Source organism: Vulpes lagopus, chromosome 9 (genome assembly GCF_018345385.1).
Source record: "Vulpes lagopus strain Blue_001 chromosome 9, ASM1834538v1, whole genome shotgun sequence".
Lineage (NCBI taxonomy): Eukaryota > Metazoa > Chordata > Mammalia > Carnivora > Canidae > Vulpes > Vulpes lagopus.
In genome coordinates, this window is record NC_054832.1 from 52813382 (window position 1) to 52839261 (window position 25880).

The window sequence follows — 25880 nt, forward strand, 5'->3', positions numbered from 1 at the left end:
GCCTTTTCAATTTCACAAAGAAACAAAAAGCCTTCCAAAAAAAATACATAAATGTCAGAGAAAATTTAGTTAAAAAAATCCCTTGATTTTATTCAATTAGGTTTTGTTTTTTTTGTTTTTTTTTTTTTTGTTTTTTTTGTTTTTTTTTTTTTAAATTAACTTTTATTGGTGTTTAATTTACCAACATACAGAAAAACACCCAGTGCTCATCCCGTCAAGTGTCCACCTCAGTGCCCGTCACCCATTCCCCTCCATGTTTTTTTTGTTTTTGTTTTTTTTGTTCACACTTAAAAGACAAGAAGTAACCTTAATAATGCACTCTCTGTTTTAGAATACGGGGTAGCAGTTTTGTTTTTCCCAGTGTCTCCCCTGCTCTTACAGTTTTCTGATTCCTCATTCTATTTAAAAAGATGAGAGATTTTTTAAAAACAAAAACAAACCAACCAACTAAATAGTGTTTCTTAATATGATGGGAGCGGGTCATATTTTATTTTCTAATGAAACCTCTTTCTGCCTCACTGCAGGCAGCCCTCTACTTTATATACATTTCTATAAATGTGTTTGAAGATTAGATATGTGAATATGAAAAATCAGATTTACGTTGTAATAGGCTGACTGGTGGCCCCCAAAGACACCCACATCCTAATCCCCAGGACTTACAAATGTGTTACTTTACGTGACATCAAGTATTTTGCAGCTTAAAATTACATATGATTAAATTAAGGCATTTGAGCTACAGAGATTATACTGGATCATTCAGGTGGGCCCAATGTAACAAAGGTCCTTATGAGAAGGAGGCAGGATATCAGAGAGGAGAGGAGATGCTATATTGCTGCTGACTTTCAAAATGGAGCGAGGGGCCCCTAGAAGCTGGGAAAAGCAAGGCTCTCCCCCAGAGCCTCTAGAAGAAATGCAGTCCAACAGACTCCTTTTGGGCTTCTGACCTGCAGAAGTGTAAGCTAATCTATTTGTCATATTTCAACCATTACATATGTGGTAATATGTTATGGTAGCAACAGAAAATTAATATATATGCTATATGAGGATTTGGGATCCCAGAGGAATAAAATACATTATAAAATCTCTTAGAGTTCCCACTGTTGCTGCTGCTTTCAAGTACTGAAAGATTCTGAACAGGTTAGACTCTTCCCAGGTCCCAGGATGGGAGATGGCAGGGTAAAAGAAACCAGTCAGGCTGTCTCCTGTCATCCCAGGGCTTTACGAAGTTAAGCTAGGTATTGCCAAATCTGCCTCCAGTTCTCTCTCCTCTCTGCCCACTTGTGCCCACTCGTGCCCACTGCCTCTTACTCTGCCACATTTAGATCACAAGCAGTTGTGATCACTAACCAGCCTCATACTGATGGCCGGGGATATGGGCATGAAAGGAGTCTTTCTTCCTCTGACACCCAGCCAAGTGGTGCTCTGGTCTACCAGAGAATGCATACAATGCATACAGCTACCAGCTGAGCTACCCCTGGCGGATTTTCAAGCAAACCTGCCTTTGCTCCATGCCTACCCTTGAGAATAAGGAGGGAGGGTAAGGCAGGACAAGGGGATGATTCCTACCCTGGATGTTTTCCTTGTGTAAGCCAGCAAGCTTGAGGGCCCTCGGCATGCTTTAGAGGCTTGGCAAGCAGAATGTAGCGCAGGTTGGGGGCACAGGCGGGACCTGTCAAAGGTTTTAAACAAAGATGCATACTTGTTTCCACATTCACCCCAAATTTCTGCTCAAGGAGTAATGGAAAATGATCCAAAAGAACCAATTCAGAAAGTCTAGGGAATAAAGGCATAATTCATTTGATGTGGTTTGGAGACACTCCGGTCTGCCTCATAGCTGAAACTTAATCGCAAATATGGCCCTTGTCACTTTAAATATAGAGATTAAATTTTATAGTATTTTGTAAAGATCAGGATGCCTGGGTGGCTCAGTGGTTGAGCTGTGCTTTTGGCTCAGGGCATGATCCTGGGGTTCAGGGATTGAGTCCCGCATCAGGCTCCCTGAGAGGAGCCTACTTCTCCAGCTCTGCCTATGTCTCTGCCTCTCTCTGTGTATCTCTCATGAATAAATAAAAAAATATTTAATAATAATAATATTTTATAAAGATGGGGCATTAGTGTAGATAGGTCACATTCAAACTGGAGTCAAATCCTTTTCCCCTCCTAAATTTAATGATCTAGTAAGTTAGTCTCACAATCAAACTTATTCTATTGGCTTGAAATCTTTGTGTTAATGGGCTGCTGACTTTAGTACTAATGAATTAACCCTTTATACTATGCAAAGTGGTTTTATTACCTATTTTAGACTCTAGATTGCATTCTTAAGGGCTCAGATTTTTTTTTTTCAATTGGACAAGGAGAGGATTCCATATATTGAGACAAAACTTCGTTTCATGAAAGACAGAAGAAGATAATAGAAAGAGCCCTGATTTTATCATCAGGAGACCTCAATTCTCTTTGCTCTGCAGCTTCTTAGACACCGGCCAAATCATTTAACCTCTCTGAGGCTCTGTCCCTATTCATAAACTAAAATAATCATAGTGTCTATTTCTTGGGGTTGTTCTGAGGAGTAAATGAAATACACTATGTGAAATGTCTAGCATAATGCCTAGTACATGGGATGTACTCAATAAATATTAGTAATTCTTGATATTTTATTTTTATCACTATTATCTTTTTTCCTCTATCTTACTGAGCTATTTGGAAGCCAAATGAGGTCACTTCTTCCAAACATTTATTGAGTTTTTGCTATGTGCCAAGTATTACAATAGATGCAGAACACAGATGTGAGTGCCTTCAAGGAACTTGCACAGAAAAGGCACAATTTGATACCTATTAGGAACCATAGGAAAATCAACAGAAATAGAAGACAAGTTTATAGACAAGTCAACAACCTAGTTAACAAAAGTTAAGCACATGAAAAAGCTAGCCAACTCAATGTGTATAATTGGCATTATCTGTGTGGAAAGTCAGCCGAGGGAGGGATCAATGGCTAAAGATGTGTTGTTCACCCTTGGTGATGGCAAGAGATAGAGTGTGATGATCAATATTTATGGCTGAAGATGAGACACTGAGAGAATCATTTGCTATGATTCTACCCTTCTAGAAAGCACCAAGTAAGTGAACTTCAAAAGCTTACTTAACCCTGCTTTGTGCCCATTCTTCCAAATTCTGTTTTTCACTGACAAGCTTCTTTTTTTTTTTTTTTTTTTAAGATTTTATTTTGAAGTAATCTCTACACCCAGTGTAGGGCTCAAATTTATAACCCCAAGGTCAAGAGTCCCATGCTCTACCCATTGAGCCAGCCAGATGGCCCTAGACTTTTCTTATAAAAATAACTTGTGCTCATTGTAAAAAACTCAAAAACATAAAAACAAAATAAAAATCATATATAATTCAATACTACAGAAATAAGCACTAGGAATAATTTGTCTTTTTTTCAGGGAATTTCTTGAAAAGTTAAACTTTTACCTATGAACCTGAGATGTCTGCCAAAGTTACCCTTCACTCTGAGCTTATAGAGTAGATTGGCTCAAGGCCCCTCCCTCATCTCCCTGGAGTTGCAGTTCATGCTCTAAGATTGCTTCAAGTTCCCCCTGGGGGTTACTGTCTCTTAAACTGGCTCCCAGTTCTGATTCTACCGAATTTAATCTTAAATCCACCTTCTCAAGCTGTTCTTTTTTTCTTTATTCCCCACCAATCTAAAGGTGGAACTCTACCCCTATAGTTTGATTTTTCTTGAAACTGTCACACAAGACATTCCTATATTTAGCAGATTTTACCAAATGAGAAAATGGAAAAAGTTTATATTGAATATATGAGACTTACAGTTGAATATTAATATCCCTTTCCTAAAATCTTTTAATTCTAATTCACCAAGGAGTATTTTTTACCACCTCTCTGTAGGATCCAGCCTCTATCTTCAATGTTATTTAAAATTGTTTTGTCAAATGATACCAAGAGTGCATTGGGATTTTGATTGGAGTTGATTGGAGTTGTATATTAATTTATGGATGATTGATACATTTAAAGTAGTGGACATCTCATATCCTTCTACTTAGCCCCTTTTAGTCGCTCTGTTTCAGTTGTAAACTGGATTTTTTTTTAATTAACTGATGGCCATGTGTATGTACTTTAATCACTTTATCAGGTATTGTATTAGCCTTAATAGTTTTGTTTTGTTTTTAGTTTTAATAGTTTTTTTATTTAAATCTTTGAGGCACCACAGGTAGAAGGTAATATAATTTATAAACAGTGTGTGTGTTTTGCTAACTTATTTTCAATTTTTAGACCTCTTTTTCTTGCACTTGTGCATTGCATTAGGAATTTCAAATTAACATGAATAATAGCAATGATAGTGGGCATCATGGTCTTGCATCCAAAAATTTTAAAGGCTACTGTATAGTAGCAGCCTCCAGGTTCTCACTCCGCTTCTACCCCCAGGCTTCCTTCAAAGACATGCCTCCCTCCACCCTCTAACCAGAAATACAAAACTTAAGTTGCACTGTCCAGCCACTTCGTCAGCAGTTCTGATCACCTTTCACCTCTTTGCAGTATTTGATGATTGAGGACTCTTTCTTCAAATTCTCTCTTTCCTGGGTTTCCATGACACCACATCATCTTGGTTTTATTCTTTTCTCTCTTTTTTCACATACTCATCTGTTCTTTCCCCTTCTTCTCTTCCTTCTTTTTTTTTTTCCTTCTTTTTTTTTCTTCTCTTCCTTCTGTCTTTCTTTCTCCTGCAACAGCATTTGTTTTCTTCTTTCTCCTCCTCTCTAACCTCTTTACCTTAGGGAACAGTTCTTTCTCATGCACCGACAGCTCCAGCTCTTGACCTCTCACCTGAATGTGAATCCTGCCTGCCCATAACTGACTATTGTCTGAATGCCTCTACTAAGAGATTCTGCAGGATATGCTGATTTGTGTCCAAAATTAAACTTCTGATTGTTCCTCAAGTCCACTCCATCTTCTAGTTTCCCATTTCCCACACAAACACCAAAAAGATTGTATCTTAAAATTACTTTGGACTTATTTTACCTACATTTATACTCATTCCTAACTCCAGACCTTGGAGCTTGCTGCTTTCTCTACCTAGAATACTTTACTCCCTTCTATTTGCCAAATTTTATTCATCCTAAAAGGTTTAGTTTCCACCTACTTGTCTCAAGTGGCTGGCCATGACTACTCGTCCACATCGATGTCCTCCTTTCTGCATTTCCCTAGCACTGGCCAGTTCCACTTGTGGTGGCCATGGACACCCCTAGGAAGTGATGGGCCTGAATTCAAAGCCAGGTCTGTCTGATTCTAGGGTCAGTGCTCCTAACTACTAGGTCTTGTCCACTGATGTGTTTTAATAGCTGACTGAAACAATCTCCTAATAAATAGAAATAAATTTCAGATAAAACACTAGCCCTTCACTAAAAATTTAATATAGTAGAGGAAATGCATATGATGTATTATTTGTTCTTGGTATTATTTTAATTGTTTTTACAAGATGATGATACCATTGAATGATACCACCATTGAGAGGTGGAGTTACTAGTGATATTTATGGAAGCCTGTTTTGGACAGTGTTCATTCTTTGCTCATGTACTTCCCTCCATGGATCAGCCTTCGCTGGTTCCCCTTTGCCTAGCTAATTCCTACTCCTCCTTAAGTAGCAGCCAATATTTCACTTTTAAAGAAAGCCTTTTATGTCCCTCTTGACCCTCCCCCACATCACAACTGATTGATCTAGAAGAGAGTTTCTCAATCTCAGCACTATTTACATTTTGTACTGGATAGTTCTTTGTTGTGGGAGGAGGGGCTGTCCTATATGTTGTAGGATGTTTAGCAGCATTCCTTGTGTCCAGCCACTAGATACCAATAGCACCCTCTCCACCCCCACCAGTCATAACAATAGAAAATATCTCCAGACATTGCCAAATATCCCTTGAGGGGCAAAACTGCCTACAGTTGAGAATCACCAGTCTAAGATGGGCATGTGACCCAAAGTGGGTTGATTTGAGTTCTTCCCTGAGGATTTTTAGATTGTAATTGAAAAAGAGGATCCAGTCCTCTCTGAGTCAGGTCCTAGGTTGATGTGAGGCTTCGAGTTGATGGAGGCCTTGCTTCTTGACCTCTCACCTGAATGTGAATGTGGAGAGATCTGGTTTGTGGTAGGGATAATAAAGCCTACGTGTGGAAAAAATATACAAGACTCCTGGGGATATTCTAGTGCTTGATTCCAGTTGGTACCGAGTTCTTGCTATAGCTCTGCCTCAGAGCATCGTTATTCCAACCTTCTTTCCCTAAGCCAGTAAATATTAATACTTTTGTCTAATCAATTTTTGAATTGGGTTCATAACCCTTATAACCATAGGATTATAATACTCCTCTTTTGTGCTCCCTCAACAGTGTGCGCTATATTTACTTACCTGTTTCTATGACTAGACTATAATCTCCTTGGGGACATGAATTTCTCATTCACTGTTAAGTCCCAGCACCCAATAGGCAACTTGGCACATGGTAGATAAGCAATAAATATTTGTGGAATAAATTTAATTAATAAATAAATGGGTGAATGAATGAAGCAGGATATGTTATTCTCCGGGTCTCTCTTACTTCACTGCTTCCCATCCTTTATACCTCCAGAGGAACTAAGCATGGGCCCCTTGCATACTTCTTTTTTTTCTGAACACTGTTCAGGAACCACAGTGTTCAAAAAATCACAAGGACTAGTTACCATGGCCTCAAGGGCAATGCATGACTAGATGAATTCCTCTGGCAGTAAGGAAATAAGATGGAGCCAAATCCACCAGAGAAGAATCTGTGATGCAAGAGGCAGCACATGACAAGAGACAATCCTCTGGCAGTATGGCCTGAGATCTGTCTGAGCCAGCCAGGAAGGAATCCCAGTCATTATCAGAATCTAATGTAACTGTAAAATATGACCTAATTAAGAGGTGTGTCAGCAACAGATTGAGAGTGTTCCCTCATACTTCTTTTAGAGCAATAAACAGAAATAACAACTACATTCTAATGTAAGGGTAAAAATAGTAACCACCCTTTACTTATTTTTTTTTTTTTATTTATGATAGTCACAGAGAGAGAGAGAGAGAGAGGCAGAGACACAGGCAGAGGGAGAAGCAGGCTCCATGCACCGGGAGCCTGATGTGGGATTCGATCCCGGGTCTCCAGGATCGCGCCCTGGGCCAAAGGCAGGCGCCAAACCGCTGCGCCACCCAGGGATCCCAGTAACCACCTTTTAAAATTATTTCAAATTAATTGATGCACTCTCGCTGAGGACTCTCCCTGGAAAGTAGCATACACCAAATAAGTGGCCGCTATTGGTATTATTGATTGGATTTTGATTCCCAAAGTAGGTTTTCTTATTTTGGAAATCTTTTTTCTTGGGACGCCTGGTTGGCTCAGTGGTTGAGTTGTCTGCCTTTGGCTCAGGGCATGATTCTGGGGTGTTGGTATAAGTTCCACATCGGACTCCCCGCAGGGAGCCTGCTTCTCTGTTTGTGTGTGTCTCTCATGAAGAAATAAATAAAATCTTAAACAAAAAAAAAATATTTTTTTTTGGAAATATTTTTTCTTTTTCATAGGTGAAAGTCTCTCCACAGAAAGTCTTGGGAGGGAAATGATTTTGTTTTCTCCTAAATCTTCAATTAATTTACACTATATTTTTCAAAAGCATTTTATAAAATCCTCATACTTTCAATTATTATAGTCTAATGAGTGAAAGGCATTTTTCAAATGTCTTACTGTAAATAAATCTTATGTTAATAGCCAGAAGTAAAGGATCCCTGAAAAATAAGTTTCTCCAAAAAATTTTTATTCTATACCTGTGTCAGGCAAATTTATTGCCCTCGTGCAGCACACAGATGAGCAGCTGGAAAGGCACTGAAAATTTCTGCAGATATAATGGTAATACTGAGAGGGAGCACAAACTGTCTCCTAAGGGTCCAGAGGGTTGGTTCACAAAGCCTTTTTTGAGAATGGGTTATTTACACTAAAAGCTAAAGAATAGGGTAACTATGTTGAGCGTTGGGTTGGGAAGGTCTGGAGAATTGTGAGAGATGACAGAGAAAGAATAGAGCAGTAGGGGCCTGAACATTAAGCTAAGATATTCCAGGCAAAGTCCCAAGGTAAGAAGGAGTGGGACATTTCCATTTCTGGAATGGAAAGCCTGAGGGACAGAATGACATGCGATGAACCTTTACAACACAGCAGAAGGAAGATCACACACAACCTTGTGGCTCTTGAGGACTCAAGCTTTTATCCTAAGACCAATGGGAATTCACTGAAGAGTGTAAGGGGAGAAGAGACATAATCACACGTGCTTTAGTGGCAGGGTAAAAGATTGTCACAGAATACAAATGAAAGATGATGATACCTTGGACTTAGCAGCATTCTGTGGTGGTGACAGTGACAACTTAGGTAAGTAAATGGATTGAAGAAGTGTGTAGGAGATAGACTGGGAAAGTCCTGATGGTTAATAAATTGGAAGAGGAAGCATGGTAAGGAAGAGGTAGGTAAAGGATAAATCAATGACTTAACCAACTGAGTGGATGGTGGTGGCCTTTACTAAAACAGAGAACACTTGAGAAAGTAAATATTTGGAAGTAGGAAGACAATGAGTTCCGTTTTAGAAAACATTGAGCTCTGCATGCCTATTATGAAAAAGCCTATAGACGTATCCTTTTGACCGCTAGATCGATAGGAAGTTCTGGGAAAGTCTGGGAAGTTCTGGGAAAGTCTAGATTTAAGAATCCTTTTGACCGCTAGATCGATAGGAAGTTCTGGGAAAAGCCTTTGCCAGAAAAATGGATTTGAGAATCACCAGCATGAAGATGGAAATGGGAACCCCAACATCTTATGAGATCCCCTAAGGAGAGTTTTTAAAGTTTTTAAAGCAAAGGAACTCAGGATAGAGTCCTTCGGAACTCCCGAATTACATGAAGAACAGAGGAGAAAGAGCCATCAGAGAAAACTGAGAAAGGGCAACCAAAGTAGGTGGGCACCAGGAGACTGTAACGTCACAAAACCAGCAGAAGAGAAGGTGTCACAAAAGGGTGATCAGTTGCCTCAAACATACTAAGGAGTTGAGAATTAAGTCTAGATTTAAGAACATGTTAGATTTAGCAACATGGAACTCTTTATAGACCTTAATAAGAATATACTCAGACAAGCAGAGGCAATAATCTCTTAGGGAGAAAGTGAAAGACCTCTCGAAGCCAGAGTAGTTGTTTTTGTAGCAGGCTATGATTTATCTCTAGAGTGAACCAAAACGTCACTGTGGGAGCTGTGACTACAAGAAACCTACTGACAGGGGAAATGGAAGCATGTGGACAATTTATGTAGTGGTACTGCAGGCAAATTTTATATATTTCTTTTTTTTTAAATTTTACATATTTTTAAAAATATTTTTTAAAGATTTATTTATTTATGATAGACAGAGAGAGAGAGAGAGAGAGGCAGAGGGAGAGAGAAGCAGGCTCCATGCCGGGAGCCCGACTTGGGACTCGATCCCAGGGCTCCAGGATCGCGCCCTGGGCCAAAGGCAGGTGCCAAACCACTGAGCAACCCAGGGATCCCTTAATTTTACATATTTGAGAGAGAACATGCACATGAGCAGGAGGAGGGGCAGAGGGAGAAGCAGACTCCCAGAGAGCCCAATGTGGGGCTTGATTCCAGGACCCTGAGATCATGACCTGAGCTGAGGGCAGACATTTAACTGCCTAAGCCACCCAGGTGCCCTATGTATTTCTTTTATTGTACTATTTGTGTAATACTTTATAAAAATTTTTGTGGATATACCTTGGGGGAAAATAGTATTCATGGAGAAAAAGAGAATGTGGACATTTGGGAGGTGAGGAATGCAGAGGACGAAATAGGTCATTAGAAATAGAGCTCTTTGGCCATGTCTGATATAAGGGATAGAGCATCAGAGCAGTGCTATATGGGAACCTGCAGTTGGGGAAGGTGTGAAAGTGTTTAATATTGATATGAAGAAGCCACAGAGGGCAAGAGTAGAGTCCCAGGGAGAAGAGAAGACCTGGAGAGTGCAAAGTTCCAATAAAGAGTAGGATGCTTCAAAACAGAAAGGAGGTCCAGGGAGAAGAGGAAGGCTGTTGTCATGGTAGTTTGGCGACAGGAAGTTGATAGTGATCTAGTCAAACCACCCTAGTTTCCCTGGGAGGCTGACAGTGAGAATAAGAGGGGACAGCAGGTGGTTAAAGGAGGTGAAGAGAGTAGACAAGGGCTGGAATATGTTTCAAAGAGCTTTTTATTAAAGTAAGCATGGTTTGGGTCTTAGGAGCTTGTAGTCTTGTCTGTTCCTACACTTAGCAATTAAGTACCTACTCAGGAGCTTTGACATGGTTTACATTATACTCTAGAGATCAATTAAGAAAATGATACTAGTCTCAGAAAATTCATGATTGCAGTGGAATATACAAAACATTAATTACCGTTAACATATCTTTTGATTCGTTATATATATGTGATTACATTTTGACACTTGAAGTTATATTTTTAAAACTTCACATTGGCTTGCCACAGTTGTATGTTGGGCCTATGTAAGAATGTTCTTTTCATCAAAGTGAATTTAAGTGGATTTTGCCCCTGTCCTTTTGCAGTATTTTATTAGTTTTCTGCCATTTTCTAACCTGTGTCATAGCACATTGTTGTATATCCAATCCTTAAGTGGTTTCTACTCTCCTACCCTTCTGAATAAACTGCCCACACTAATACTGCTTTCTTCTCTTAACTCACTAATTTCCCTTTTATTTAACAGCAATAACTAATATATATTGTGTGACATACATGCATTTTTCATGACCTTCATAATCACTGAAAGATGAGCAAAAAAATGGGCTACTCTCCCAGTGAGGGGATGTGACCTCAGCTAGGGTAACAGAGGTGTGTCTGGCTTTAACAAAGCCTGATACTTAAACCCAATTGCCTCTCCTCTAAAAAAAAGTCAACTGAAGGGGAAATTATATTACAAAATGACCTTTTCAGAGTGCCAGGGTGGCTCAGTCAGTTGAACGTCTGCTTCTGGCTCCAGTCATGATCCCAGAGACTTGGGATTGAGCCCCGCATCAGGCTCCCTAGTCAGCAGGGAGTCTGCTTCTCCCTTTCCCTCTGCTTTCTGCTCTGTCTCTTTATGCTCGTTTCTCTCTCTCTCTCTCTTTCTCTCTCTGTCAAATAAATAAAATCTTAAAAAAATTTTTTTAAACCCAAAATAAACTTTCATTATGAAGATCTTTAATAATTATTGATAACAGCTCTTCCACAGGAGGCCTGCATGCCTGCACCACCATGTCTCTAGTGATCCCTGAGAAGTTCTAGCACATTTTGTGAGTAATCAACACCAATATGGATGGGTGGCAGAAAATGGGCTTTGCCATCACAAAAATTAAGGGTGTGGGGCGAAGATATGCTCATGTGGTGTTGAGAAAAGCAGACATCTAGCTCACCAAGAGAGCCGGAGAGCTCACTGAGGATGAAGTGGAACGTGTGATCACCATTATGCAGAGTCCATGCCAGTATAAGATCCCAGGCTGATTTTTGAACAGACAAAAGGATGTGAAGGATGGAAAGTACAGCCAGATCCTGGCCAATGGTCTGGACAACAAACTTCATGAAGACCTGGAGAGACTGAAGAAGATTCGAGCCCACAGGGGGCTGCACCACTTCTGGGGACTTCATGTCCAAGGCTAGCAAACCAAGACCACAGAGTGCTGTGTTCACACCATGGGTGTATCCAAGAAGAAATAAGGCTATAGGCCTTGTCTGTTAATAAATCATTTATACACCTAAAAATAAATTATAGATGACATTTATGTGCCTGGTGCTTTACTCTCAATTCTCATAGGCATTAGCTCATGTGACCATTCCACCATCTTTTGAGATAAGTACATTTATTAAGCTATTTTTTTAAAATTATTTTTGTTATTTATTTGACAGAGAGTGTGCACACAATCAGGGGAAGCAGCAGAGGGAAAGGGAGAAGCAGACTCCCACTGAGCAGAAAGCCTTATATAAGGCTTGATTCCAGGAATTTGGGATCATGACATGAGCCAAAGGCAGACACTTAACCAACTGAGCCACCCAGGTGCCCCAGGAGACCCAGATTCTAACCCTGCTTCTATCTATCACTAGCTGAGTCACAATCCTTAGACAAATCACTTAAATTCTAGGCCTTGTTTTTCCACATCTATTAAAAAAAGTAGAATTTTGCCATTCTTAATGTCCTCTTTATTTCTAAACTTTTACCTTTTCAAGTTATCAATAATATTTCTATGTGTCATGTCAGGAATACATCAATTGCATAAATTGGATGTATTGCTGAGGACCTAAAGCTAAAATCAAAAATTGTTTTCAATTGTTCTGATAAAGCACCAGCCTTATAATTCCTATCACTTGTCCTAAAAGAAAGAAACTGGGTCAACTGACCTATTTCAAGTAATAGGATTGGAGCAATTATTAATATGTAGCACTTGAAGTGATAACCCAGAAAACGAACAAACATTTCTGGAGCAAGCATTCTAGCAGGACATTCTGGGGGACCCAAAGAGATAGTCTTGTCCTTAATAATAAACTCATGGACAATTGAGGAAACAAGATCAAATCCATGAAAATTTAAATTGTTGATCGAAGTATAGAGTTGGAAAGGCCTTTTCACCTCATCTAGTCACAGATTCACAGAATGGGAGAGCTGGAAAGGATCTTCCATCTTCCGATGGGCCCACCTCTTCCCCTCCCTGTACCACCCCTCATTTGTGGCTGAGAAGACCAGGGGCAGAAGGGTAAGATCACCTGTCCACAGCCAGGCAGTGAGTTAATGAAAGAGCAGGGATTAGCCATTCAAGAGCCACAGTAGGTCAGTTTAATTGGAGTGGAGAACTCAGGCCAAAGAATGGTTGCCGATTGGGTTGTATCTTTCTGTATCATACCGGCACACTGAGAAGACCCAAAAAGATCTTCCTGGTGGAGAAGGGTTCACTGAACAGTGTAGACATTATTGCATGGAAAAGAGCCATTAACAATTACATTAAGCATGTCTCTGTGAGCTGATGTGGAGCAATCAGCATGCACTGTTTTTAAAAAAAAGCAAGGTGTACAACAGTGTGTGTGTGTGCACACGTGTGTGTAAATGCATAAAAACTCTCTGGACAGATAAGTAAAAACATGCTTATTGTGTTTGCAGGGAAGGAAATTGGACGTCTGAAGTACAGGTGTAGGAGTTGGATATAGTTTTCATTGTATGTTCTTTTGAACATTTTTATTTTGGGATCTTTTCCCTATATTACATAAAATTATCACTTTTTAAGAAGGTATTTTTGTCCGGTTTGAAAAGCTCTTTTTTTTTTAATTAGATAATTATTTTTTCTTTGGCGATAGATACTACCTTTTGGTAAAATAGTTGTCTGACTACAGAGTGTTAAGATCAAGGTTAATTGTACTGTTACTGTCTCATTCATATTCAAAAATGTTAGAAAGGGTGTGATATGCTGACATTAAAAGTTGACTTCTTTTCCCCTGTGCTCACTCTCCAAGCAGTGACTACAGTTGTTGAAAGGGTGCCAGATACTGTCACACACAACTCAGATGGGAATCTAAACGTAGCCATATCCTCCCACAGCTGGCTGAGGACTTAGTGTGTGCTATAAATAGCAAGGACAAGTACAATCAATCCTGCTTTCAAAATGCAGTTCATGAGATATTTGTAGAAAAGTGAACTTGATAACATATTGGAATCTTTCTGTAATGGAATTGAACTAGTTTAGTTTTAAGAACACAGTTGAACCCAGAGCTCATCCAAATCTACTTCATAAGCCCAGTTTTAGCAGGCTTAGACAGAGTCTACAAACATGTGGTTCTGTTCCTCCAGAGAAAGACCTTCCCAGCTGTTTTGGTTATGGAGGAGCATCTGCTCCCTCTGAGATAATGGTTTCAGGGCTTTTGTGAATGCATCCTCAGCCTCATAATTGCATTTTTTGGCTAGCTTTAGATTTTCTAGAAAGTAAAAAAGCACCTACCCAGTGGATTTATTTTTTAAATTTTTATTTATTTATTTATTTATTTACCCAGTGGATTTAAACCTTTTTTGAGTAGCAGAGGTAGCAGCAGTGACCTGCTCCTCTAGAAATTCTGCCCAGTGACTTGCCATTTGGGAAATTTTCCTGGCCCGCTTTGTAAACCAGAGTCAGATCCTGATGCTTACAGGTTCAAACTGATCATAAGGAACAAGTTTCAGATTGGCTCTACCTTGACTCCAGTTGCTTTCAAACACGGTGGTGGTTTCAGAACGACCTAAGGAATTTTAGGGAAAAGTGGGTACCTGGGTCTTCCCTGTCTCTAATCTCCTGAGCTGTGAGGAACCCCAAGGAGAGTAGGGCAGTGGAGAAGATGGGGGAATAGTGTTGTGGGATATAGGAGCATACTGAAGAGTGGAGCAGGGGCCTGCTCTTTCATGGCCTCCAGACCATGGTGTGGATTTTGATCTTTAGTCTAAGAGCAGAAGGGAAACCATTGGAGTCTTAAGGAGAAGGATTGCTCAGGTTTATGCTTGCTTGTTTTAATCCACCTGGCCATAGTACGGGGACTTGGTAGAGGGGACTAAGTAGATGGATGTAGCCCATTTGGAAAATCCAGGCATTCCCAATAGTGCATGAGTGTTCCTTTTATACCACATCCTCGCTAACAGCTGTTGTTTCTTGTGTTGTTGATTTTAGCCATTCTGACTGGTGTGAGGCAATATCTCATTGTAGCTTTGATTTGTATTTCCTTGAAGGTAAGTGGGGCTGATGAACATCCTTTCGTGTGTCTATTGGCTATCTGATTGACTCCTTTGGAGAAACGTCTGTTTACGTCTTCTGCCCTTTTTTTAATTGGATTATTTGTTTTGGGGGTGTTGGATTTTATAAGTTCTTTACAGATTTTGGATACTAGTCCTTTATTGGATATGTCATTTGCAAGTAACTTCTCTCATTTGTGGTTGCTTTTAAGTTCTGTTGATGGTTTCCTTCACTGTGCAGAAGCTTTTTATTTTGATGAAGTCCCAATAGTTTATTTTTACTTTTGTTTCCCCTGCCTCAGGAGATGTGTCCAGAAAAGAGTTGCTATAGCCAATGTCAGAGAAATTACTGCCTGTGTGCTCTTCTAGGATTTTTATGGTTTCAGGTCATAACATTTAGGTCTTTAATTCATTTTGAATTTGTTTTTGCATGTGGTGTAAGAAACTAGTCCAGTTTCATTCTTTTGCATGTGGCTGTCCAGTTTTCCCAACACCATTTGTTGAAGACATTGTTTTTTTCCCACTGGATATTCTTTCCTGCGTTGTTGAAGATTAATTGACCATATAGTGGTGGGTTTATTCTGGGTTTTCTATTCTGTTGCATTGATCTATGTGTCTGTTTTTGTGACAGTACCATACTATTTTGATGACTACAAAAGGAGGAGTGTGGGAGGATGGGTTAAATAGGTGATGGGGATTAAGGACTGCACTTGTCAGGATGAGCACCAGGTGATGTATGAAAGTATGTATGATGATGATGAATCACTATATTGTACACCTGAAACTAATATAACACTGTATGTTAACTAACTGAAATGAAAATAAAACCTTAAAAAAATCCAACCAGCGTGGCCTAGGAAAGAAGCAATAGAGTTAAAGAGGAGCAGATAGTTGGAGAGGTATCTAGAAGGTAGAACCAGTTCAGAGACAGTGGTGATTGATTGGATATAAGAAGGAGGAAAAAGGGAGGAATTGAGAATAGTTCCCAGATTCCTAGGATTCTGACAAAGACAGGAAGTTCTATGTCTGACTAGTCCTTCCTGGCCTGGCCGTGCACTGGTGCTGGCTGAACTTGCCCGGGGGCCTGGCTGAAGGCCACTCCTGGCAGTGTTTCATGAATCAATGGTTCACCAACCTGTTGTGTCCTAAAGGGCTGAGTGCCCACATAACCACAACCCTGGCTCCAAAGAATAATACCGTCACCGAATCTTTTGTGCCTTTTTTAAGCTAGAGAATGCAGTTTACAAGTGTTAGAAAGACATTTAATATTTAGAGACTCAATCACCAAGTGATATTTGGGGAAGTTTGTACTACATAGAAATAAAATTGAAAGTACAAAATTTCTAGAAAATTTTTTCAAATGGTTAAAAAAATAAAAGCTATTCAGAATTCTATCTTAATTCAGTTATTTTACCTTTAGGTGAGTGTAGGTATGTGTGTCAGACAATTTTGAAAATATGGTTGATCTTTCATATTTTTTTCTTAATTAATCCCTGAGAAGCAACATAATATCACCATGATGTGTATGGTTAAGAAAATAATTCTGTCTTGATAGAGTAAGTTTGATTTTTAAGGTGCAAATCAATAGTCAACAATTAGTTGAGTCTAGACAGATTGGTACTGGCCTCTCTTCTCTTGATTCCATGGCTGAAAAAAAAAGGTTCTAAGAGATTTAACAGCTCAGTGATGATCTTTTATAGTAAGAGTGAAGAGACCAAATCCCAGAGACTCCCCTTTGAGCTCCTACTTATTCTCACCCAGTGTTGGATAAATGCACATGTGCCCTCTCAACCAAGCCACGAAGAGATCATTCCCTTTGCAGAGGAGACTGTTTTATAAAAGAACTTAACAGCAGGCATTTTGAGTCCTCCATCTTACCTCTCTTTGTTGAAATAGCTTATACCAGTAAACTGCGGCTAATGAGGTGGTTTATCTGGTTTTATTGTCCTTAATTTTATTACCTGCCCAATATAATCTTGGCCCAAGCTTTCCCTGCTTAGAGGCATGGTAAAACCTTTATGTCTAGGAAAGCCCCACCCAAGAGGAGATTTTGCTTTCTTGAGTGTGGGCTCTGAGCCAGGCCTGTAGGCTGAGGTGCTGGTTTCTGTAACAGACTAATTTAGAAACTCTAAACCATTCTGTAATCTTATTTTCTGGCCCAGGTGGAGGTAGAAACAATCCAGAGAACAAAGATTAAGTGAATAAGCCAAAAGAAAGAGGCAAAGATCTATTTCTCCATCCCCCAAGGTTATCAGAATCTCCGTTTTAGATTTTACTTTTGCCTTAGCATTCAACCCCTGAGAAGGGTTCACAATCAGAAGGAGACATCAGTCATCTTAGAGTCATGGCTGGGGGCTGAGCTCAAGCGAAGCCTGTCACAGAAGTCAAATAAAGCAATTGGGCTAAGAACAGTGAGGTGGGAAAAGACACAAGCAGGTAGAAAATGGAGGAAGTGAAGTCTAATTTTCAGTGAGGAAGTCCAGAGCATTCCCTCCTCTCCTTCATCTGGCACCAGGCCCAACCTTGATGTCCTGCTGTTCCCCTTCTCTGAGGGGATCTCTCTCCAACACCACCACCCCCACATTCCTCCGACTTCTGGGGAGCAGGCTTGTCCACAGGGACCCCAAGTCCCTTCTTACTCCTCATACCCACAGACTGAGCTTTCATATGCAGCTGCAGTTACCACTTTAAGGAGCCTGGTGTTCCTGAACCCACTGCCTTTTGAACCCTTATAGAACATTCTTCCCGATACCTTTTATTTAAACACATGTAATAAAACACTTTTGGGTGCTAGCCTCTTATGTCAATTTGATTTGACTCTTGTCGCTCTTTCCCAACTACTCATGGGAAATTTGTTTTCTCTTCCTTCTTTGCTACCCTCAGCCACACCCCTGCTCTCTGGGGCTGGTTTGACCACAGCCGGCCACAGGCCAAGAAAACATGGGTGGGCGGGTGCCAGTCTCTGGCTGCTAGAAGCTGCTGAGGATAAGATGGGGGAGTTCCAGGGGTGGAGAGCCAAGGACGGTGCAGCCCACAAACTTTCTCAAAAAGCTGAAGGGAGGTTTTTGTTTTTGTTTTTAATTGTGTCAAGAATATTATGAAGTACTCATTCTGAATAAGAACAATATAGGTTGCTCTTGGAAAACTAATGCTAATAACCAATTAATAGTATCTAATTTCATTTGCTGTTTGTTTCCAAAAGATATGCATATATATACTTTATAAGCACAAGATTTTGGCGGGAAGGGCAAACAATTGTTTACAGTGATTACTTCTGAAGAAAGGATCAGGAGGGCACCTTTTTATTTTACATGCTTTTGTACTCTGAATTTTTTTTTTTACTCTAACGCATGTATTGTCACTATAATAAGCAAGTTTAAATATTTTTTAAAAGAAATGTTCATTTTCTGTCCCTTAGTGATTTGCTGAAAACCATTAATAAGATACTAAGTGGAAGTTGAGGCTGAAATGTAATACCATTTTTAAAAATGTTTTTAAGGATTTATTTATTTGGGGTACCTAGGTGGCTCAGCTGGTTAAGTGCATGCCTTCAGCTCAGGTCATGATCCTGGGATGGAGCCCTGCATCCATCTCCCTGCTCAGCGGAGAGCCTGCTTCTCCCTCTCCCACTGCCTGCTGCTCCTTCTGCTTGTGCTCTCTTTCTTTCTGTCTGTCAAATAAATTCTAAAAATCTTAAAAAAAAAAAAAAAAAGATTTATTTATTTTAAGGGGGAAGGGGCAGAAAGAGAGAAGGAGTCTCAAGCAGACTCCACATTGAGCACATAGCCTGTTGGGGAGCTCAGTACTATAACCCCCAAGATCATGACCTGAGCTGAACTAATAATTGGGTGCTTAACCAACTGTACCACCCAGGCACCCCTTGATGCCACTTTGAACACTTTGCATAGCTGTTATCATTGCTTTAGTTAATTAAAACTTAATCAAGATCAAATAAGGTAGTACTTTACAATACTCAGTTTATGAATGAGGAAAATAGGCTCAGAGAGGTTATATAATATTCACAAGGTCACTCTTGGGAGCTGACCATTTCAGAAGGGCAAGCTAAATAAACATATGTCTTGTCTGCCAACGGAATCCCCAAATCCTAGCAAAGTGCCTGGTACATGGCAAGCGGCATAAATACGTTTATTGAATAAATTAATGTCTAATACAAAGTTTATGCCATTAGCTAATACATCAAATTCCCCTCCAAAGTTATACTCATGTAGACAAAAGGCACTTTATCAGCATAGTCACAGCTTTAGGCGCAGGTTCTGAATCAGAATTGTATTAAAAAAGACCCAAAACTTAAGATAGCCCTTACCTCCTAGCACTGTACTCAGGTTTGGTCTCTAAAACTTTTGCTCTATACTCCCCACCTACTCAAGCAATAAAAGACATTTTTGTTTTTCCTATTTACTACCCTAGTATTTCTTTCATTCATTCCCTCATGAAATATTTATTGAGTACCTACCACCTGCAGGGAATTGTAGATAGAGCAGTGAAAAACACATTTAAGGAGCTGAAGGAGTTTCAGCACCACTAGATTGACTTTACAAGAAAATTTTTTTTAACATTTTATTATTTATTTATGAGAGATACAGAGACACAGGCAGAGAGAGAAGCAGGCTCCTCACAGAGAGCCCTATGTGGAACTCGATCCTAGAACTCCAGGATCACCTGAGCCAAAGGCAGACGCTTAACTGCTGGTCCCACAAGAAATGTTAAAGGGACTTTTCTAAGCTAAGATGAAAGGATACTATTTAGTAAAAAGAAAACATATGAAAATATTAATCTCACTGTAGGAGATCCCTGGGTGGCTCAGTGGTTTAGCACCTGCCTTTGGCCCAGGGTGTGATCCTGGAGTCCTGGGATTGAGTCCCACATCGGGCTCCCTGCATGGAGCCTGCTTCTTCTCTGCCTGTGTCTCTGCCTCTCTCTGTGTGTCTCTCATGAATAAATAAATAAAATCTTAAAAAAAAAATCTCCCTATAAAGGTCAATATATAGTTAAATTCAGAATGCTCTAATGTTGTAGTGATGGTGGATAAATAACATAAATTTAGTATGAAAATAGCAAAGCATTAAAAATAACTATAATTATATAGCTATAATAATTTGTTAACAGATACAAAAGATAAAAAGAGATTGTGACATCAAAAACATAAAGGGGAGAGTAGAAATGTAATGCTTTAGTATGTGTTCTAAGTTAAGTTGTTATCAGCTTAAAACAGACTATTTTAAGATGTTTTATGTAAGCCTCATGGTATCCACAAAGCAAAAATGTACAGTAGATACATAAAAGATAAAGAGAATAGAATCTAAGCATGCCACTATAGAAAGTTATGAATTTGCAATGAGAGGAAGACAGAAACAAAGGAATTATAAAACACTCAAAAACAATGAAAACATGGTAATAAGTCCATACCTACCAATTATAATTTTAAGCGTAAATGGGCTAAATTCTCCAATCAAAAGACATAGAATGGGGATCCCTGGGTGGCGCAGCGGTTTGGCGCCTGCCTTTGGCCCAGGGCGCGATCCTGGAGACCCGGGATCGAATCCCACATCGGGCTCCCGGTGCATGGAGCCTGCTTCTCCCTCCGCCTGTGCCTCTGCCTCTCTCTCTCTCTGTGACTATCATAAATAAATAAAAATTTAAAAAAAGTTAAAAAAAAAAAAAAAAGACATAGAATGGCTCAATGGGTTAAAAACAAAAACAAAAAACAAGATCCAACTATATGCTGCCTATAAAAGACTCACCAGCTTTAAGGACACATATAGACTGAAAATAAAGGGTTGGAAAAAGATATTCATTCCATGCAAATGGAAGCCAAAAGAAAGCAGAAGTGACTGACTTATATCAGACAAAATAGATTTTAAGCCAGAGACTGTAATAAGAGACAAAAAAGATCATTATATAACAATAAAGGGATTAATCTGGCAAGAGGAACAGACTCAAAGGGAGAAATAGCAATATAATCGTGGGGGACTTTACTACTCCATTTGAACGAAGGATATATCATCCACACAGAAAATTAACAAGAAAAAAATGGACTTATACTATATGTAGACTATTTGAACTTAACGGACATTTACAGAACATTCTATCCAACAGCAGCAGAATATATATTCTTCTAAAGCATACATGGAGGGATCCCTGGGTGGCGCAGCGGTTTAGCGCCTGCCTTTGGCCCAGGGCGCGATCCTGGAGACCCGGGATCGAATCCCATGTCGGGCTCCCGGTGCATGGAGCTTGCTTCTCCCTCTGCCTATGTCTCTGCCTCTCTCTCTCTCTCTCTCTCTCTCTGTGTGACTATCATAAATAAATAAATAAATAAATAAAATTAAAAAAAAAATAAAGCATACATGGAACATTCTCCATGATAGATCAAATGTTAGGCAAAAATACAAGTCTTAATACATTTACAAAGACCGAGATCAGATCAAGCATCTTTTCTGACCACAATGGTATGAAACTAGAAACACAATTATAAGAAGAAAACTGGGAAATTTACAAATATGTGGAAATTAAACAGCATACTACTGAACAGCCAATGGGTCAACAAAGAAATCAAAAGAGAAAACAAGGGGCACCTGACTGACTCAGTCGGAAAAGTATGTGACTCTTGATCTCAGGGTCATGAGTTTGAACCCCATGCTGGGGGTAGAGATTACTTAAATAAACAAGAAAGTTTTTAAAAAGAAATTTAAAAAGGGGCACCTGGGTGGTTCAGTGGTTGAGTGTCTGCCTTTGGCTCAGGTTGTGATCCCGGGGTCCTGGGATGGAGTTCCACATCAGGCTCCTTGCAAGGAGCCTGCTTCTTCCTCTGCTTATTTCTGCCTCTCTGTGTCTCTCATGAATAAATAAATAAAATCTTAAAAAATAATTTAAAAAATAACTTGAGAGAAAATAAAATGTAAATATACAAAACTTACCTAATAAAACAGATCCCTAAAAGAGGGATATTCATAGCAACAAATGCCTAGATTATTAAAAAAAAAAAAAAAAAAAAAGTCTCAGGGCACCTGGCTGGCTCCATAGAGCATGTGACTCTTGATCTTAGGGTTATAATTTCAAGCCCCACATTTGGTATAGAGATTCCTTTAAAAAACAAAAATAATAGTAATAAAAGATCTCAAATCAGCAACCTAACCTTATACTTTAAGGAACTAGAAAAAGAATAAACTAAGCACAAAGTTAGTAGAAAGAAGGAAATGAAAATACTTTCATTTCTCTTTGGATCATATAAATCTTTTATCTTTTACTAACAAAAAAAAAAAGGAAATAAATGAAAGTTAAAAAGAAAATAGAAAAGTTCAATAAAACTAAGGTTTGTTTGAAAAGACAAACTTTGTCCAGATTTACTAAGAAAAAAAGAGGACTCAAATCAGAAATGAAAAAGACATTACAACTGATAGCACACAAATGCAATGCATCATAAGAGACTACTATTAACAACTGACACCAACAAATTAGACAACCTAGAAGAAATGGATACATTTCTAGAAACACATAGCCTACCAAGGCAGTCAGGAAGAAATAGAAAATATGAACGGACCAATTACTAGTAAGGACATTGAGTCGGTAATCAAAAATCTCCCAATAAACAAAAGTCCAAACAGACGACTTCAATGGTAAACTCTCTAAACACAGAAAAATTAATACCAATTCTTCTCAACAAAAAATTAAAGAGGAGAGGCATGTGGCTGGCTCAGTTAAGTGGAACATGGGACTCTTAAACTTGGGGTTGTGAGTTTGAGGCACATACTGGGTATTAGAGATTACTTTAAAAAATAAAATATTTACAAAAACATTTACAGAGGTAGGAACACTTCCTAATTCACCTTAAGAGGCCAGCATTACCCTAAATATGAAAACCAGAAAAGAACGTTCCAAGAAAAGTAAATTGTGGGCCAATATCCCTGATGAATATGGATGCAAAAATCTTCAACAAAATATTAGCACACTGAATTCAACAATACATTAAAAGAATCATATACCATAATCAAATGGGATTTATTCCAGGCATGCAAGAATGGTTCAATATCCACAATCAATGTGATACATCACATTAACAAAATGAAGGTTAAAAATCTCTAATCATCTCAATAGATGCAGAAAAAGCATGTGATGAAATTCAATATCCATTAATGATTTGAAAAAAACAAAAACCCACAACCCTTCAACTGGCTAAGAGGGAAAATACCTTAACATAATAAAGGCCATGTATGACAAGCCCACAGGGAAACTCAGACTCAATGGTGAAAAGCTAAAAGCCTTTCCTCTAAAATCAGTAACAAGTTGAGAATGCCCATTCTTGCCACTTATATTCAACATGAGGCTGGAAATTCTAGCACAGCAATTAGGCAAGAAAAATATAAGATACTCAAATTTGAAAGGAAGAAGTAAACTATTCACACTATATTATATAGAGAAAACTCTAAAAACTCCACCAAAGCTCTGTTAGGGATCTAATCAACTAATTCAGGTATAGAATACAAAATCAAGACATAAAAATCAGTTATAAATCAGTTATAACTATACACTAGTTATGAACTATTGGAAGAAGAAATTAAGATATAATAATCCCATTTACAACAACATCAAAAGGAATAAAATTTAACCAAGGAAGTGAATGACCTGTACAGTGAAAGCCATAAGACATTAATGAAAGGAATTGAAAAAGATACAAATAAATGGAGATATTCCATGCTCATGGATTGGAAGAGACCTCTGTACTCCCATGTTCATTCCAATATTTACAGTAGCCAAGATATAGAAATGATCTAAGTATCTGTCAAAAGGTGGCTGGATAAATAAAATCACACACACACACACACACACACACACACAGAGGATTATTTTTCAGCCATGAGAAAGAAGGAAATCCTGCCATTTGCAACAAATGGGTGGTTCTTAAGAGCATTATGCTAAGTGACATAAATCAGACAGAGGACAAATAGTACATCTCATCCCTTACATGTATAATATTAAAAAAAAAAAAAAGTCAAACTCATAGAACCAAAGTAGAAAAGTAGTTGCCAGCATCTGAAGGGTGGTGGAAATAGGATGGAATTGGTAAAAAGATACAAATTTTCAGCTATAAGATGAATAAGATCTGAGACTCTGTAGTTGATATCATTGTATTGTGTAATCGAAATTTGCTAATAAAATAGAACTTAAATATTCTCATAAAAGAAAAAAAGTGAGGTGGGTGCCTGGCTGGGTTAGTCAAAAGAACATGTGACTCCTGATCTCCGGGTTGTGAGTTTGAGCCTCATGTTGAGTGTGAAGATAAATAAATAAAAAATTAGAAAAAAAAGTGAGATGATAGATGTGTTAGTTAAGTAGATGAAAGAATCCTTTCAAAACGTCTACATATGTATCAAATCACCATAATGTACACTTTAAATATCTTACAATTTTATGTCAATTATGTCTCAATAAAGTTGAAAATGTATAAATAAAAGTATCAAAATAAAAGAGACAATAACATAAGTTGACAAGAATATGAAGATGAGGAGCTATATTGTTCTGCCTTCTTGTCGGTGAGAATGTAAAATGGTGCAGCCACTTTGAAAAATCATGGCAGTTTCTTAAAATGGTGCACATTATTTTACCATATGACCCAGCATTTCTATCCCTAGGCATCCAACCAAGAGAAATGGAAGCATTGATCACACAAAGACTCACACAGGAATGTTCTCAGCAGCATTATTCATCATAACCAAAAAGTGGAAACAATCCAAATGTCCAATCAGCCTGTGAAGAGGTGAGCAAAATATGGTATGGTCACACAATGAAATACTGTTCAGCAGTGCAAAAATGCAAGACCTGTACTTGCTGCAACATGGATGAACTTCAAAAACACTGCAACGTGAGAGAAATCAGTTACAAAAGATCATATATTATGGAATCCCACTTAGATGAAATGTCCAGCATGGCCAAATCTATAGAAAGTAGATCAGTGGTTGCCCGGGGCTTGCGGTAGAAATGGAAAATGAGATCTTACCAGGGTGATGGCCAAGTTCTAAAATCAGATCATGGTGATAGTTGTACAACCAGGTATGTTAATAATAAAAGATAATTTTTTAATAAAAGATAATCGTGTATTTAAAACTGGTGGGATCCCTGGGTGGCGCAGCGGTTTGGCGCCTGCCTTTGGCTCAGGGCGTGATCCTGGAGACCCGGGATCGAGTCCCACATCGGGCTCCCGGTGCATGGAGCCTGCTTCTCCCTCTGCCTGTGTCTCTGCCTCTTTCTCTCTCTCTGTGTGTGTGTGACTGTCATGAATAAATAAATAAAATCTTTAAAAAAAATAAAATAAAATAAAACTGGTGAGTATTACGGTATGTTCCATAACTCAATAAAATTATGTTTAAAATATTTTATTTATTTGTGAGAGGAGGAGAGAGGGGGTGAGGGAGTGTGAGCAGGGAGAGGAGCAGAGGGAGAGGGAGAAGCAGGCTCTCCGCTGAGCAGGAAGCCTGATGTGGGCTCGATTCCAGGACCTTGGGATCATGACCTGAGCCGAAGGCAGGCACTTAACCCACTGAGTTGCCCAGGCACTGCCACCACCCCGCCACTGCTTCAATAAAATTATTAAGAAAAAAAGATTTGGAGACTTTTGGTCAAGATATCACGGTGAGTTCCCTCTATAGAAACCAACTCCACCATATAAGAGCAAATTAAGACAAAAAGTTCAAAGCAAAAAGTTACTAGAAAAAAACTTCTTAAACTCTTTTATAGAGGGGCAGCCCCGGTGGCACAGCCCCGGTGGCGCAGCGGTTTAGCGCTGCCTGCAGCCTGGGGCGTGATCCTGGAGACCCTGGATCGAGTCCCACATCAGGCTCCCTGCATGGAGCCTGCTTCTCCCTCTGCCTGTGTCTCTGCCTCTCTCTCTCTGTCTCTATGAATAAATAAATAAAAATATTAAAAAAAAAATAAACTCCTTATAGAATCCCATAGTAATTTTTTAAAGATTTACTAAGTAGATCTCTGTAAGAATTTCGAGATTTGGTTTTTAAGTTTCCATTCAGTCATCATGAGCCAGATAAATGAAGAAAATTTCCAGTCAAATTTCCAA

The 25880-nt window shown here is 39.0% G+C and overlaps 1 long non-coding RNA gene and 1 pseudogene across 1 annotated transcript in view; both read left to right on the forward strand.

Annotated features, from left to right (window-relative positions):
- LOC121498931 overlaps positions 1 to 24822 on the forward strand; it is a 139842-nt gene extending 115020 nt beyond the window's left edge. The window contains exon 6 of the long non-coding RNA XR_005989950.1: positions 24442 to 24822. This is a non-coding gene — a long non-coding RNA (uncharacterized LOC121498931). The remainder of the gene's footprint in view (positions 1 to 24441) is intronic.
- LOC121498929 lies at positions 11311 to 11769 on the forward strand (annotated as a pseudogene).
- Positions 24823 to 25880: the final 1058 nt, after the last annotated feature.